Source organism: Pteropus medius, unplaced genomic scaffold, assembly GCF_902729225.1.
Source record: "Pteropus medius unplaced genomic scaffold, Ma_sr-lr_union100, whole genome shotgun sequence".
NCBI classification, from domain to species: Eukaryota; Metazoa; Chordata; class Mammalia; order Chiroptera; family Pteropodidae; genus Pteropus; species Pteropus medius.
Genome location: NW_024340695.1, coordinates 2,763,625 through 2,777,171, shown reverse-complemented (window position 1 = coordinate 2,777,171; position 13,547 = coordinate 2,763,625). Strand labels below are relative to the sequence as shown.

Sequence of the window (13,547 nt, the reverse complement as noted above, 5' to 3'; positions counted from 1 at the left end):
CCCCACAGTGAAGCCTCAGTCATTCCTCACCACTCATCGCTGTAAAGCCACACCAACATACTCAGCATTTTCTAAGGTGACTGCTCTTTCTTGATTTCTGTTTACTCTGTCCAGGATGCCTTCTCTCCCTAGCCTGTCTTGTAAATACTTATTCATTCTGTACAAGCAAACCCCTATTTCAACTTTTCATCTACAATCAAAGGTGTGGCTTCAAGTGCTCTGAATGTGCCTTTATGATATAAGGTTTCACTCTGTGTGGTAACTATTTGTCAAATTTCCTATCCCAATGAACTGTGAAACCATAAGTACTGGCACTGTGTTTATACTTAATAACACCAGGACTCACACAGGGTAGGGACTCTATAAATATTTTTTTAATGAATGAATGGTATTAATGAAAAATTTTAAAGCTAAATAGCCCTGATTCTTTCACTTTTCTTCATCTGGAAAGTGAAGTTAACCAACTAAATGACCTCTAACAGTTCCTTCCTGCTCTGAAACCCAAGAATTTACCAGTGTGGGCTAGAAAAGCACTGAAATATTGAGGCTGGATATATTCAGCAGGAAATTGCCTTTTCAGAGATTGGTTCTGTAGTTTTGTCAATAACCACTGTCAGATAATCTCAGAGTGAATGGAAGGAGGCCAAATCTCAGTCTATATATGAAACAATGCCCAGTTGCTATATTTCTAAATACTAAAAAAGGAAGGGCACCTACAGTTAGAACCTGAAAAACGATCTAGTTAGCAACACGGGAGACCTTTCATTTTTTTACTAAAGCAGTCTGAAACCAAAAGGGCTGAACTAGCAGAGTAACCATGGAGATATCTTTGCTGCTTAGGTTAATTTCAACTTGCTTGATAGAGCATGCCAAGAATATCAGATATATTCCTGGTAACCCAGTTCTTTGGGGGCTTTCCTACAGCCGAAAGACAATGTGGCTTCTGATATAATAACAATAATAATAATAATAATACATGAGAAAAGAAAAATAGACTAGACAGTCCAGGTCTCTGAATTAAAAGGAAAAATACATATAAGGTCTGTGGTAACTGAGAATGCTCATTATTTGAGTTGAAATAGTTCATAATAATTTATTATTATGAGGAATTAAAACAAAACACCAACAAGAAAAAGTGTGCATGTGTGTGTTTAACATACAAGCTCTGACCATAGACATGTCCAGGGAAAGTCTACAACCTCTCCAAGTACTAAACTAATAATCTAATAAAGAATTATTAACAATTGATAAAGATGGAGGGAAAGTCATCGATATATTCCTAGGGGATATACTTCTTTAAATTTTGTTTTAATTAGAATTATATTTTAGTTACAAAAGTATTTAATTTAATTAAGGTTATTTTAAACATAGGAAATGACTTAACACAAGATTGATGTTTCCATAGTGGGAAAACGATCAAATTCTTGAGTCATATGCTTTATCATATATTTGATCATCCCTACCACGGATAATTGTAAACAGAAATGTTCCCTACCCAGAATAATAATGCTCATGGTCCTTCAAAGGCTGTTAGTTAAATCTTTCTGCCTTCATTTTCTATCTGATGACAGATGCTTGGAGGCAGGGAAAAAGATATAATCTAAGAAGAAATACCAGCTTCTAAGAACTATGCCTTAAAAATTCGTTATTTTGGTGAAAGCTAAAGTGGAAGCCTGTATGATGCCTCTGTGATTCTTAAAGGATTATCGGCTCCTAGAGAGAGTCAGACAAATTCTGAGAGAAAAGAAAATGTCCCCAATAATGTGGTCCCCAGGTAACCAATCCCTAAATCAAAATCTTATACAGGTTCATGCTTACTAAAGTATGTTAATCTTTAACATTTTTTGAAGGAAAAATTACCTTGGAAAATCTACTCCGTATTTTCCTCCAGGACCTGTAGGGCAGTCATAAGTAAAAGTCAAGGATATCAGGTTTATTGAGAGTGTCTCCTTGCAGCCATCAGTTAACTTCTTTGCGCCATCTATTAGATGTGGGTTTATTATTGACTTCCTAGAGTGGTCATGAAGCTAATTAAGACTACAATTTTTATGACAATTATCATGACTTGCAGAGAAAGGCATTTTGCATTACCTAGTATAAATAAGAAGGCTTAAAAAGATGAATAATACACGGAGTCAAAATAAGAACTACAAAATGGGCTGCAATCCATATTTAACATGGTTCAAAAGAGTCTATAGGTGTTTTCTGTTAAAAGTAAATTTGTTATGTGGGTAGGAATATGTACCATTGAGATAAAATATCTTTTGTAGCATTTGTCCAAAATGTGTTCTAAATGCTGGAATATGTGTTCCAAATACAAAAATGGACTGCTGAGGACTCTTTATGTCAACAATATGGTCACAATACAGCCATATTGTCATTGCTGGGCATAGGAAATTCAATAGACCCTTTACTGCTGGGCTTTAGGCGAGGCAGTTAATGAAAAGCAAAAGGTGAAATTGCCCTATAATCAAAATATACTTTTATCAGTAGACACTGAGGAAAATGAGACAGTCTGAAGAAAAGAAACAGCGATGACTTCATACTCACACAGATCGGACTCAGTGTTGGATTTCCGCTCACTTATGCCACAACATGGGGCAAATTATGGTACCTGGGGCACCTAAATGTCTTCATCTATAATACGGGAAGCACTAGCCCCTGTCTTGCAATTGACTATGGAAACCACAACACACAATGCTTCTAAAACACCTAGAACAGAGCCCTTTCCAGAACAGGCACTCAATATCAGTTATTACTAAACCAAAATGTGCAACATTTTAAAAGGCAAATTTATATTAATTTATATTTATTTATATTATATTAAGGCAAAAAATGTATTAAAGTCTTATCATCTTTTCCTTAACATGTTAAGACCTCAGAAAAATGATACTGTCATTATAGCTAACATTTGCCAAACACTTTACAGTGTAAAATTCTTTTTGACGACTTATATAAATGAAAACTCTTTGTGAAAGATATTAGCCTTCTCATTTTACAGTTGAAAAAACTGAGTCTCAGAAAGGGTAAGTGACTTGCCCTATAATAAAGAGTGAAGCTAGTATTCCAATTCTCCTTTATTGAATTTCAAATTCTTGCTTTATCCACTATTCTAAATCTTCACAAAATGCCAAGAAAAGAGTGAAGACACTAGAAATCAAAAAATAAAATAAAATAAAATAATAAAATAAAGGCATTTTTTAAATAAGTGGGCAATGTGGGGTTCAAAGTCCAGTTTGTCTGACTCCAAGGTCTATTATCATTCTGTCTTCACTCCACCATTGCTGCTTATTTCACTAATGAAACTCTTTTAAAAATGAAAATTGTTGCAATTACTTTTCCAAAATAAGTGTAATAAAAAAAAAATTCTAAGCTACTGCTTGAGTCAAGGTATGGTTATTTTAAAATATATTTTTCAAACTCTATCCAACAGACAGCTTTGTATTTGCGCATGATGATCTCAGAAAAACTAGGGTTGGCTCAACAAGTTTTAAATTGCTCAAGGTTTTGCCATTGTAACAGTAGCACCTTTTAAATATTCCCCAAATTGTATAAATTCATTGAGTATTGTGGAGCATCTATTACATCCAAGGCACAGACTTAAATATGCTCCACAAATACTCAGTGGTTATATAAACACACAAGGTCTTCAGCATTTCCAGAGGGACTATTTAAAGCGAGTTTAATGACACAATTTTCTTAAGAGACCGTCATTGCTCTTGCACAGAAACTCATTTTCAGGCTCACATATAATAAAATTTTCATTGAGAATTTAAAAGTGAGTTATATTTAATTACTATTTAGCTTTTTAAAGACCCAACCAAAATGAGGAAGAATTCCATTTTGCATTATCCTGGCTAAAGTGATCACAACAGACACCCTACGAGAGTGCACCTGTGTTCCAGGGCCACTGGCACATATCAACTGGCCTTGAACAAAGGAGATTCTGACATCTCAAATAACATCTGCAGTACAAAGAAATGCAATTAGAAGATAATGTAATAAAATTGAGGAAAACAAAATGCAGGCACAATTAACAGGAATTACTCTCAGACTAGAGGCTTTACCAGATCGTTGATTTTTGTCCCAAGAGAAGAGACAGACATATCATTTGTATCATTTGAAAATGTACTAGGCTCGAAAATAAGGAAAAAATATGGAACAAATGTAATTGCAGCCCTCTGGAGATAGATTAAGCAATTCTCTAAATATCAGCAATTATTCAGTGTTTGTTAAAGTTTCTTTTTTTATTATTAATTATGGAAGTAACATCAGCCTTATAAAAATTTAGTTAAAAAGAGAGAGGAATCATTTATAATCCCTCCACCTTAACACAACTCTGATTTTTACACATTTCTTCTGTCCTTTTTCCTTGTAGTTTGCAGAGTTGTAATCCTATTATATGGGAACCTAAGAATTTTCTTTAACAACTTCTTATCCTTTACCTAGAATTCGTCACTAAGGCCTACCCATCTAAATAACTCTTGAATCTACCTGCCTTTTTTCACCTACACAGGTAATATCCAAATGCAAGTCATCATTATTTCCCACCTGAACAACTTCAACAGCCTCTTAAATGATCTTTTTGCATTTAACTACTACCCCAGTGTTTCCACACAATGGCCTTCATGTCTTTTTAAGATGCATATTTGATCAAATCATTCAGTGTTTAAAATAACTTAAAATTACTTTCCATTGCTTCTAGGATAAAGTCCAAAATCCTCTATAAGACTCTGAGGTCATGCAAAGTTTGACCCCTTCTTATCTTTAGTCACTTTCCATTTGCTCTCCTTTTGTTTAGCATATCGCCTCCTTTTCAGCAACTTACTTTACCAGCCTCCTCATTCCATGCTTCCTTCCCATCCTCCAATGCCCATTCATCTCCTTTCAGCTCAACTTACACTTCACTTGATAGAATGCTTTGCCTGACAACCAGCCCCCATAATCCAGACTCCATTATATCCCCCTCCCCTGAAATATTTTTCTCATAGTACCTCTTATTTATTCTTATTAACACTTATTATAATTGTAGCTCGTTGATGACTTATGTAATTATTTTTTTTAACACATGTCTTCCCCACTAAACTAGCAGTTCCATGAAATCAGGTAACAGGTTAATTTTTGTCTTTGCCCCGTTGTCAGCATCTAGTTGAGTGACTAGCATAGACTAGGCAATTGATAATTTTGAAAATCTGAATATACACACATAATATCATATCTTGCTTTTTTCATTTAACATTTTTAATGTAGTTTGCATGCTTCCACAGTCTTTTGTGTTTACCATTTTTAATTTAATATTTTAAAAACCAAATTTTCAGTGAAGACCTGAATGCCCTCTCTCAAATTCATATCTATGAGAGGACCTTTTTTATAATAATATGAAATCCTTTACATCTCAAGAAAAAATATCTAGTATTCTCATTTAGAATGAGAATATAATCAAATTATATTAATTCAGACATCATAAATTTGACATTTATAAGAGTTTGACTGAAAGTAAGTTAAAGTTGACTTCTATACTTACTATTACAATTTTTTAAAAGTATATCTGGCTAACCAAGATAACAATTGTCATCACAAAAATATTTCAGGAGACTATTTATCTTACAATTATTCTTTTTCTTTTCTTTTTTTTCATTAAGAGGTTAGAAGAGGGGCCTAAGGTTTTTCTTTTCTAATCAGCTCCCAGATAATGCTGATACTGCTGGTCCATCGATACACTGAACAGCAAGGTTTTACTGAGATATGATTTACAGGTCATAAAACCCACCCAGTCTAAGTGTACAGTTCAACAATTTTTAGTAAGTTTATCAAGTTGTGTAACCTTCATTATAACCCAGTGTTAGAACATGTTTATCACCAGACTAAGACCTCTCATGACCATCTACAATTAATCCCCATTTCCACTGCAGCCTCAGGCAACCACTAATCTACTTGCTGTTTTTATAATTTGCCTTTTCTGGGCATTCCATGTAAATGGAATCATACAATTAAAAAAAGGTTATGAGGAACAGTGGAAAATAACACTGGAAGCTAACTTTCTATAAGATTCGGAGATAGTTTTTATTAATTTTAAACTGTATGCAAAATGTTAGATGAATAAGCTTTATCCTGGAGCTGATGTTCCTATCTTTTTTGAGAGTCTGATAAAGGTCCCTTATCCCCCACTGTCATTGCTATAAATAGCACTGATTGAAGAGGTTAGACTCTCTCTGAAAGATACTCAGCATCCAACTATTATACAAGTTTTTTTTTGGTTCCCACTATGTTTGTGATGAAGTAAACATAAGTCTTTCGCCCAATGAAATTTTCACTTATAGCCAGAAAACCATTCTAGCACAAATTATTAATATTGCCCATGTTTCCACAAGTCCCAAGATATGGCCTCACCTTCTTATTTATACTGGCCCCCTTCTGTCTATGAATGAACAAACACATCAATACTCTTAAGTAGGAACTCTCGCCCTAAATCAATGCTAACAAGTGTTCAATATTTTTCCTTATGTTTTCCTTTCGTTTGTTTACACAAGCTTCAAACTAAGCAGGTATTAAAATTGTTCATTAGTAAAATGACTATTGCTACACATTTTATCTTCTTCATTAGTGGTTGTCAAAATAAGATCTCCTGGGGTCCTTGATGACTGAGCTCTTAGAATAATAATGCTAATAACATGATAATGTCAATACTTCTGTGTCTGGCAAACATTAATAATCAGATCCCCCTGGGATCCCATCAAAAGCAGCAGCCTTAATGGGATCTCTGTGGTTTCAGATATAAGTAGGTTAGGTGGGTGGTACATGACATCTCTAAGGTCTGTCCAGCCAAAGTGGCCCCAATCAAAGAACATTCAAAAACACCCCTTTTACATTTCCCTTTCCACTGGCAGGGGATTTCACACAAGAATGGGAAGTACTATTTTCTAAACATGATAGTGAATCTAAACGTTCTTAACTAATTCTACTATACATATGATCCATTTTAATTATATATAGTGGGACCAATAGTATCTATCCATTATAATTATATATAGTGGCACCAGTAGTATCTATTCGGTTAAACCAAAATGCAGTTATATTTCTATTGTAAACCAATAATGCCTGTCTTTTACTTTTGTTTTTCCTCTTTCTCTTTCAATGCTTCCAATTTCTAAAACATATGGAAGCTTGCTTGCTGAGGAACAGCAAATATCTTTACAGTCTTCTATTAGCACAGTTCAGTTCAACCAGGAATTGCTACCATTACCCATAATAAATGGGATTCTACTTTCTAGTTGCAAAATACTAACACTGCATTCCAAAAAGAATACTAGCATGAGTGTTCTCATATTTATTACCTGCAATAGAGCAGATAATGGAAAGGAAACCCCTCCAATTGCTATGGAAAATGACATTTCATGTTGGCATTCCATTTCTAAACACAGTCCCACACAAAATACACATTTCAGTTAGTTTCAGATTCTTTGAGGGAAATTCTAGGTGGAGTCCTTGCCCTGACATGTTCTTAAAACTAATTCCAGTTAGGTCTTGAACTATAAAGCCAACTCAAGGGAAAAATAAAAATTTAAAAGGACTCTACATCTTTCCCACATAGAATGATGAGCTACCAAGTACAGCTTTAATAAATATTATTTGTTTAGGGGCAGAAGAGTGATGGAGGGATTTGGGAAGATCAAAGACCAACTTAAAAAAAAAAAGCTTTCTGCTAAAGAGTAAAGGTAAGACATTGAGAGTTTCACCATACTTTCCATATTGTGCCTTATAAGGCCATGATTTGTATTTTGCTTCAAGATAATTTAAAAAGAAACATTTAAAGAGGTAATGCCCTAAAAGTAAGGTTTTCTCTATTATCCTCTCTCATATAAAGTGGCCCACACTTCTATGGAACAGCAACTATAAATTATCACTCTGTCATCAATGCTCACTTGGGGAAAAAAAAAAGGAGCAGCAGTCATTTTAAACAGATAGCAATTTTATTCTATAAAACTGACATTAATCGTTCTTAAGTATTAAGAACTGTTTTGAGGATTCAAAGTTTAAAAGCTGAGAAAATAAGATTCAAAATGTTTTTTGGAATTCCTAAATTCACACACTTCAAATAATACCTGTCACCTTGTCATTAAACCTAAATCAGAAAGTCTGGTATAATATAGGCTTGAAATCATTGTGAGAACTTTTGTGAATAAAGCATCTGCTCCTGTAAGTGGGTTTTAGAAAAATGTAGATATTTTAATGGAAACACATAACCATCAAAATATCTACATTCTTCTAAAACCCACTTACAGGAACAGATGCTTGCTGATAAGGAAAAACACAGAAACCCAATATTCTCTGATAAATGTAACTTGTGCCACCCACAGTATCATCCAGACATGATGCATCTCTGGAAGATATCACAGAGAGAATAACTGTTGTTAATGATGCCTTTCTTTAGCACGTGCAAACAAATGCATGAGCTTTAAATGAGCCATTTCCTCATCTATAAATGAAGATAACATGTTTGTCTCCACTACATCAAAATCCCTCAAAACTACCTATAAAATTGATGAAATTGCTTCACTCCCTTCAGTAAAAGGATGTGTGTTTAAAGTTTTCTCAGATCATCCTGGAGACTCATATCGTAGATATAAAGTAAGGACTCCAGTTCACCAAGCAATGAACCTTTATCGGGTGCTTCTATGTAGTCTGCCAAGATCTGCTAAGGTTTACTGACATCTACCTAGAAAGCTTAGCCATAAAATTCTATACTATGGCTACTTCAAATACAAAAAGGTTCAGAGTTTCTGCCCAAAATTAAGACTCGGGGCTATATGTGTTAAATATATATACACTCATAATGTTATACAGTCATTAGTACAATGAAAAATAATGAAGGAAATTCTCTGCTGCTTTTTAATAGTGCTGTATGTTTAGGGTGTTCTCAAATTTAGGTGTTAAACATTTCCACAGCAATTCACACTTACAGAGAGCTTGAGATTTGTTTTTATTAATATCCTAGTATCACAGAGAAAGCTCAAATGCCACAAGGAGAATGTGTTTGTAAGGTAACTAACTGAGCACCCTTATGTAAATAACTCAGAAAGCAAAGCTGCTTATATTCCAACTGTAAATGTGCCCAGATCTGTCAGATAACTTTTAATGTCTTCTTAACCTTTAGTCTAATGTCCCCATCTCCAGAATTAGGTAGCTGTGCAACATGTTCATTCACTAGGTCAAATTCTTGAGCCAGGGCCTATAAACCATCAAAAAAAAAAAAAAAAAGGAAAGAATGGAGATTTTAAAGAGACGGATCTATTCCCCTTTGATAAAGGAAAACAAAGAAATAGAGATAATAGGATATAATTTAGAAATAAATTATCTTTCTTAATAATTGTCAGAGCAGGGTGATGGACACATGGAGTTCATTATATTATTTTCTCTCTACTTTCCTGTATGTTTGAAAATTTCTGTAATAAAAAGTTGGTTTTATTTTTAAATAAAGATCCCGTCCTCACTTCCCTACCATAATACACTGAAGAAAAGAAGAACACAAACGCAGATGTTAAGTAATCTCTTGTGGTGGTAAATATTATGTGTCAACTTGGCTAGACCACAGTGCCTAGATATCTAATCAAATATTACTTTGTATATTTCTGTAAGGGTATTTTTTGTGGATGAAATTAATGGGTAACTTTGTATAAAGCAGATTGCTCTCCATAATGTGGGTGGGCCTCATCTAATCAGTTAAAGACCTTAATAGGACAAAGACTGACCTCCCCTGAGCAAGAGGAGCTTCTGCCAACATATGACCTTCAGATTTCAACAGTAACATCAGTTTTTCCCTGGATCTCTAGTCTAGCAGCCCACCCTGCATATCTTGGACTTGCTAGCCTCCATAATCACATAAGCTAATTCCTTAAAACAATATCCCTGTTTCTCTTTCTCTCACCCTCTTTTCCTCCCTCTCTATATATGTGTGTGTGTGTGTGTGTGTGTGTGTGTGTGTGTGTGTGTGGTGTGTGTGTGTGTGTGTGTGTGTGTGTGTATGCACACAGTAGGCTAACTGAAAAGTTTGTACTGGCCTTTGGGAGCTGTATTAGTAAGGGTTATAATATCTCTGTCTCTTTCTTGCTCATTGCTGTAGATATACATATAAATCTACAGCAATGAGCAAGATGTGCTCAACTCTATCTAAAGCAAATATCCCCATCCTATCAATTAGTCTTTATTTTAGAACTTTAGAGCATTTATAACAATCTATAATTATTTTATTTGCCTCTTTACTTTCAGTTTTGTTTTTGTCTATCTTCATCCAAAAATGTGATTTCTCTGTCTCTTTTTCACCATTTTATTTTTAGCATTTAGCATGCTGTGTAACATAACATAGATTCCCAATAAATAGTACTGAATGGATAAATGAATATTCTCAAACCAGTAACTTCCCAATGGGGTTCTTTGGAATTCGCACCCATCAAACAGGGTTCAATTAGCCATACTTTTATAGGCCCACTGGGCATATCCTCAATTATTTGTGTCTTAATCAAGTCACCAAAACTAGATCGCCAAAATGAGATACACCAAGGCTTATTCTGATGTTCAAACTTTTATAGCTGCTCAACTCTCAATTTTCACCCTACGTATTAGGTTGAACCGTATGAAACTTCTAACCTACAAATCCAGTAATTTCATAGAGTTCAACCTAATACAACATATAGATAGAGAAATGTGTTTTCTATGCAAATTAAGCATTAAAATCAAAAGAGAAGATGCTTTTCAATGTAGATTGTTAACAAGTATATCTCCCACTCTAGGTCCACTCTTCAAATTGGATCTTGTTTCGCATATGAGCCATGGGGAAAGGGTCACACAAGAAATAGAGGGGGGCTATTTCATTCATCCCTCTGCTATTTTGAGATGAACAAGTACAGAGGTAGGAGAAGGTGGGGGCGGAAGGTTTCAACTTTCAAAAAACTACCCCATCAATAACTCTAAAACAAATTATCTTATAATCCAAATGTTTGTAAATTATATAAAAGCATTTCAATGGCATTTATAGATTTTAATCATCTCTTTGGGGGAAAAAAGGGAGGAGAATATTGAGCCTTTCTTTGATTCCAAAATATAGGACCCATTTAAAATCCATCTGAGTAGTCCAAGCCCAAACCGCTACACAGTCCTGAAGATGAAGAAACCTAGACTCTGAGTACAGGTGAAAGAAAACACAGTGCTAAAGACGGCAACCAAAACCTCCAGTAAAGAAGAGTACGGGTTGTATTGCTTTTATGTTATCCTGTAAACACCTTTTCTGTCTATATTTAATTCATCAACCCTACTAAACATGAAGTCTAAAGACACTAACGGTTGTTATTTACAATTGTAAGATGGGCACATGGCCAGATGTCCCTCTCCATCTCAAGGGGCCAAAAAAAATTAAATGAATAAAAAAGTAAAACCACCCATATGTGCTGGCCAGTACACTATATCTATTTCAGATCCCGATTCACACCATTTTGTAAAATTTGTCTTTGCTCTTTCTTATTTGGGCATAAAGGAAAATGGAATGTAGTCTAAATCATTCAGAAAATACTGGAAGTTATATAGATAGGATGGCCAAACTCTTCTGTTTTGGTCAAATAGACTAAAAATTTGTAGAATGCTCAGAATCTTGAATATAAATTAGACTTGGTAGTATTTTGACAATTTTGAGTAATCATATAAAGTAGACACTTTTTCTAAATATCCTTTTTTTTTTTTTTAAATCCCTGTGCAAAATTAAACTGCTGATAGTGTCATAGTATATATGAGGTGATGGGAAGTGGAAAAAACATGCTTACTGACCAAGGTAGAATTGAGCTGAATTAGTCAGAGAGGAAAATATACGGGGAACTACCAGATGGATACTTCGCAGGCAGAGGCAAAGGTGGATTAGGCCAGTGTTAACATTCTGCTCACATGCTTACTTCCTGACCTGAAACGGGAAGCTAGCAATGAACCTACCCCTTCCATCAGTGCTACTCTACCCGGATCATACCTGTACCTTTTTAAAGCTGTATAGTCTGTTCTGCCACTGTCACTCCCTATTCTGATTGAATTAGTCTGAAGTGGGATTTGGGCACCTGTGTTTTTTAAAAGCTTCCCAGGATTGAGCTCCTGTGCAGTTCATCTTGGCTTAGAGTTGGAAAGCACCCTGACTGCTGATTACAGTATGTATCATGAACATATGACAAGCTTTTGTTATAGCTCTTTGTAAGAATCATTCTAACCCTAGATGGGGAGTGTGGAATACCACTGTCCAGGAAAAATGTAGGAAGGATAATCTTACATCCATCCAATGCTTCATCAACTCTCCTAATTTGTATGGTCGAAAACCATTTCCAGGTGACGCTTCCTCCTCCTGTCTCCCTTTAACAGGCTAAATGGTGGCCCCCAAAAGATACGTCCATGTCCCAATAGCTAGAGCCTATGAATGTGAAAAGGGTCTTTGCAGATGTAACTAAGTTAAGACCTTGAGATGAGAAGATTTTCCCGTATTATCAGGGCGAGACCTAAACTCAATGACAAGTGGCACAGAGAGGACAGATACACACATAAGGTGGCAATATGAAAATGGAGGCAGAGATTGGAGTGACATAGCCACAAGCCAAAGAATGCCAAGGATGGCCAGCAGCCACCACAAGCTAGGAGAGACTGTGGACCTGCTGAGATCTTGATTTTAGAATTTTGGTCTCCAGAACTGTGTGAAAAATAAATTTATGTTGCTTTAAGACACCAAGTTGGTGATAATTTGGAGGGTAGCCCCAGGAAAGCAAGCCATCCACCAAACCCTCTTTTCTCCTATTTTTTCTCATCTCAGAGTTTCAAAAGTATGAAATAGTGGATTGAGTTGGGAAGATTAGGTGGACAGAAAAAATGGTGCAGTTAAGATCTTTGCTTCTGGCGTTATGCAGCAGTGTTGAGTATGAGTTCTAGCTTTGCCACTTACTAGCCCGGAAAGAAATTAATCTTTCAAGCCTCAGTTTCCTCATTTATAAAATGCAGGTGACAAGAGTACCTATTTATTGAATTATGTAATGGGAAAGTTGGACTTGAATATACTGTGACCTAAATGCAGAAATGGAATAAAAAATATTTGACAACAGCGGCCAACATGGCCCAAGCAGAAGAAACTGGGGCAGGTCAGAGGCCCCTGCTGGACCAAGAAGCTAACCATTTAGCTGCCAGTGAAGAGCTGGAGGTGGTCTTGGGGAAGAACCAGTCAAGTAGGCCTTTTTACCAACTGGTAAGGGAAAATTGTCAAATTTTAACCACCTTACTTCTGAGCTTCAGCTGGCACAGCCTCACTGCTGACCATTAGCTGAGTACAAGCTTTGCCTAAATACGCCAAAGCTGTCTCTGCTTTTTCTCCCAGTGTTCTTTGTCTTGACTCATAGTGCTCTTGTCTTTCCTTTCCCAAGCTCCGTGTTGAGAAACGAAATTTCAACTTGCCCACTCAAAGTTGGTCAATTTTATTTTGAATACTCAGTCTTTGAGATTTCTACTCCTGTACCTCAGGGAGCATGGGCAGTAGGTGT

At 35.6% G+C, this 13,547-nt stretch overlaps 1 protein-coding gene across 1 annotated transcript in view; it reads right to left on the bottom strand.

Annotated features, from left to right (window-relative positions):
* SYT16 (synaptotagmin 16) overlaps positions 1 to 13,547 on the bottom strand; it is a 200,621-nt gene that overhangs the window by 86,634 nt on the left and 100,440 nt on the right. The gene's annotated exons all lie outside the window — the stretch shown is intronic.